This window comes from Acyrthosiphon pisum, chromosome X (genome assembly GCF_005508785.2).
Source record: "Acyrthosiphon pisum isolate AL4f chromosome X, pea_aphid_22Mar2018_4r6ur, whole genome shotgun sequence".
Lineage (NCBI taxonomy): Eukaryota > Metazoa > Arthropoda > Insecta > Hemiptera > Aphididae > Acyrthosiphon > Acyrthosiphon pisum.
In genome coordinates this window covers 94,119,884-94,124,279 of record NC_042493.1, presented here as the reverse complement: position 1 = coordinate 94,124,279, position 4,396 = coordinate 94,119,884, and positions in this window count along the sequence as shown.

The window sequence follows — 4,396 nt, the reverse complement described above, 5'->3', positions numbered from 1 at the left end:
AGAAATTACGTTTTTAGCAGATATTTTGACTTCATCGTCAGTAGTGTATCGTCACAATTTTCAGTCTGTTCATAAAACTTTTTAATATTTTTTAAATGTTGATGTGTCTTGATTAATTTATCTCCTCTTCTAAGCACGCAGGTATTTTTGTCCGAGATCGATTTTATGGTAAATGGGCCAATCCATGGCATAACTGACCAACCACCTTTTCTGTTTTATATTTCTCCTCAAATTTTTTTAAAGAAGCATCAGCTTTAGAGTGGCGTTTGGAGTATGACTCTCTTTGCCTTAGTTGAGCTTCATCAATGTAATCATAGCTTTATTTTCCACAACTCCTAATGTAATAATTATAATACATACTCTTGGCCTTTGTGTTAGCATAGCAATGTCGTGTCAAACGGTATTTGTGATATGTGTAAACAGGAATAAAACACTTTCCGAAGAAATGGAATTATAATAAAAGGACAATATTATAATGTAATAACTATTTAAATAATAAAACAATTTTGAGCAAATTAAATATTATAAATATGTATGAACCTTTTAAAATATCTATCAATTAATAATGTATAATATTATGTCTTATGTAAATAGGTCTATAAATTATAATATTCAGTGTTCATTAATTCATTTGAAATTCTACATAATATTTAGCATCGGAATATTGCAACGATAAATTGTTGATAAAAATTAACATATATTGTTGAGTTCCTAATATTTTATAAAAATAGTATTTTAGTATTGGTCGGCTAAAATTGTCAATGATTATGCCAAACTAATTTTTTGTGGAATTCAGTGCCTACTCGTTGTAACTACAAATTTATACTTTCAGGTAATCGATATTCGGCTGCACCGGCATAGATAATTAAGTAGGTAATGAATACGCCATCAGACTCTTATCGATGTTCCTAGACTGGATAAAAAGTAAAGTGATTTTTTTATATATATTAGGTAATCAGTATAACTATAGGTATAACGAATAAGTGATATCACTTTCCCTCCCCTTTCACACCCCTATATGAACACGACCTCACTTGATATAAGCCGTGGTCAATCCATTTCTTTATTATCTATGTGCACTGGAGCTAACCTGGCACGTCGACTGCATTTACGGGATTGCGTGTACGTCGTAGGTCATAAACGATTACGAAACAAAATAAAAAAAAAAAATTCGGTGTGAAGCGGATTTGTGGTTAGACGGATATTAAGACTGCTGCGGTGCGTGGTCGGTAATCGATCATATAGTGCATAGTGGAGCAATTAAGAGTTATAACTACCTAATAATATTAGACACACGATTGTATGTGTATTTTTATGAACACTAATCTGGCTTGCAGCCAGAGGTCTGCCGTAGGCTGGTCTGACACCGTCTACTACGAGCGCCTCACATTGAATCATATACGACTTCGGTTGTATATATATTATATATGTTATATGTTATATATGTCGTATGTTATATTAGACTACGCACATCGACCCTGGTATTAACTGGTTAGATCCAGCCACCGATATACTGTCTATATCTGCGGATACGGCTGCTCCTTGGGGACAGTGACTGTTCCTCATTACCTACCTATTGCTAACGATATAATATAAAATATAATAATATGTAACATATTATGTAGAAATTTGATATCATAGGTATATTAATTATTATAACTTAATATATACGGCTAGGATATTTGTAAATTGTAGGTAAATACATAATATTTTTACTGAGATTGAATCATTTAAATTGGGCAAATAATAAATTAGTTTCAAATTATTTGTAATAAAATGAGAGGCGAACACATGGACTTCAGTGGAGTATTACAATATATTAATATGTTTGTGTGAATGTAATTTATTATAAAAGCGTTTCTGACCATAAAAAATTGTGATATAATAACTTTTTCTTACAACCGTGTGATCTTTACGACCTTAAAAGACGACTAAATTGTGCTTGCAGGGTATAACGTATAAAATATACTATGTGAGATACTATGTAAAACGATATTATCGTTTGCTATCAAACCATCACCGTAAGTTGACGTTTCGTCAAAATTTAATTTATGATATCATTTTTGTGCCTTATGGAGTTTGGAGCTTAGACATGAGTCACGAGCATAGGCGAAACTAGACATTTTTACTAGGTCAGGCCAAATGAAAAAATACTTCTATTAACAACTTTATAATGTAGTAATTTTGTTTAATGTATACATAATATATATATATATATTAATTATATTATAATTCCCTTCTCTCTATTTTTTAAATCTAATTCGTTTTGAATTTTTAATTGAACATCAATAGAGACACCTGACTTAAATACTGACCAAGATTCTACACAATTTGTATGACATACTGATTTCACATGGGATTTAAAAGCATTACATGCATCTTTCCAATTTGAATATCCTTTACTTATAAATGCTTGATCAATATGACCCTTAATTGCCACATTATTTAAAGAAAATGCTCGACAATAAAAACAGTATACTGCATTTTTACTTTTACTGTATTCCAACCAGTCATAATTATCATACCATGCATTTTGAAAGCTACGAAGTCTATTCCCAAAAAGAGTTTTTGGATATGAAAGAAGACGGATTTGGCAAGGCCCTTCAGATAGTTTTACATTACGCTCTATACGCTCTTTTGGAAGTGGTAAAGCAGGATCATTGGGTAAAACAGTTTTAGTAATATCAGTGTCATTTAGATCAATAGTTAAAGGTACTTCGGAAGAAATAGAATTTGATGTAGCTAAATTAGTTTTGTCAGTTTCAATACTTGGAATTTGTGGAGGTGATCCATTTTTGTTCAATTTTCGGATAACAAATCTATTTTGTAAGAATAATAATTAATAATATTAGTTTTTATTTTAAAATTATATTATTATTTTTTATTCATTACGGTATATTAAACAATATATTTAAACAAAAATTAATTTTATATTATAACAATTTTGACAATTTATTCATACTACTTGTCCTGTATGGGTGTATCGTGTCAAATATAAAATAATTTTGGAAATATTGAATTTTTCAATGAAACTATATGAACAAATAGACTATAACTATCGATAAGAAGAAACGATTATGTTATTTTTTTTTTGTTTTTTCTAAAAATTATCACTGACAAAAATAATATTGAACAAAATTAATTCCGAGTTTAGTCACTAACGTTATTTTTGACAGGTTTGTGACTAAAAATACATATAAATTCAACAAACAATAGATACCTAATTGTTTTAAATAGCATTAAATGATAGCGTAACTTGGACATAGAAGATATTAAAGAACACGAAATAATGTAAATTAGTAATTACTTACAATGAGTAATTGGAAAATTATAAATGCCTGGTCTTTTAGACAGCGATGCGACTAACGGGGGCTAATACCTAATAAATAAATTATTTTGTGATGTATACTAATGGCTAATGCGTATAATAATAATATGGTATTATATTTTAAATAATAATTAAAATATTTGACTTATCTTCTATCTATAAAAAAAAATATTCTAATTAATAATTACCTCTCCATGATTTTGTAATATAAGAATCTGGTTATTTTTGAACAATCGCCGGTTAACGATAAAAACAAGAATTTATACTAAGTCTAAAAGAAATAATATGAAAATAGTATGTGGAATCGACAATAATAATTGTCTACGGGTAACATTAGTATTACCGATTGGCGATTTGTTACGTAACATTAACTATTACTAGCTATAATATAAAAATAAACGTCAAATGTCTAAATTAAACAATAACTGATAAAATCGATTATTCGAGTACATAGAATAGAGACCATATTATAGAGTCTATATTATATTATTCAATAGACTGCGACGCCATATTTCCATAATCAATGTTAAAAATAAATGTTATTATTATATTCATTGTGTAGTGTCACACTACTAGTGTGTACAATTTAATTTAAGAAATCATATCAAGTCCACATATTCGTACACTTATAAGTTATAATAATAGGTACAAGTGGTATTATATAAAACGTACAAATGTATACGTTTACATGTATAAATATAATAATATTATTATTTATAATGCCTAAATAATTATTAAAATATATAATATATACAAATTTTTAGTCAGTATTAGGTCAGGCCATGGCCTGACTGGCCTGACCCGTAGTTTCGCCTATGGCCTCATGTTAAAAAAATTTGAGAAGCACTGTACTAGATTATACTGTAAAATATCTAAATATATATAACTATCTGTTCTGGTAAAAGATCATGTTTGCAATGTTGCATTTCAATTTAAAAACTTCATATACATTTTTCTAACATAATTTGTAGTTATTGAAGAAATATATAAACAACATTTTTGACAAAGGTTGGTTCCTCAATACACAGTCAAATATTAACCGAATGTATCATAACGCATTATGTCAAA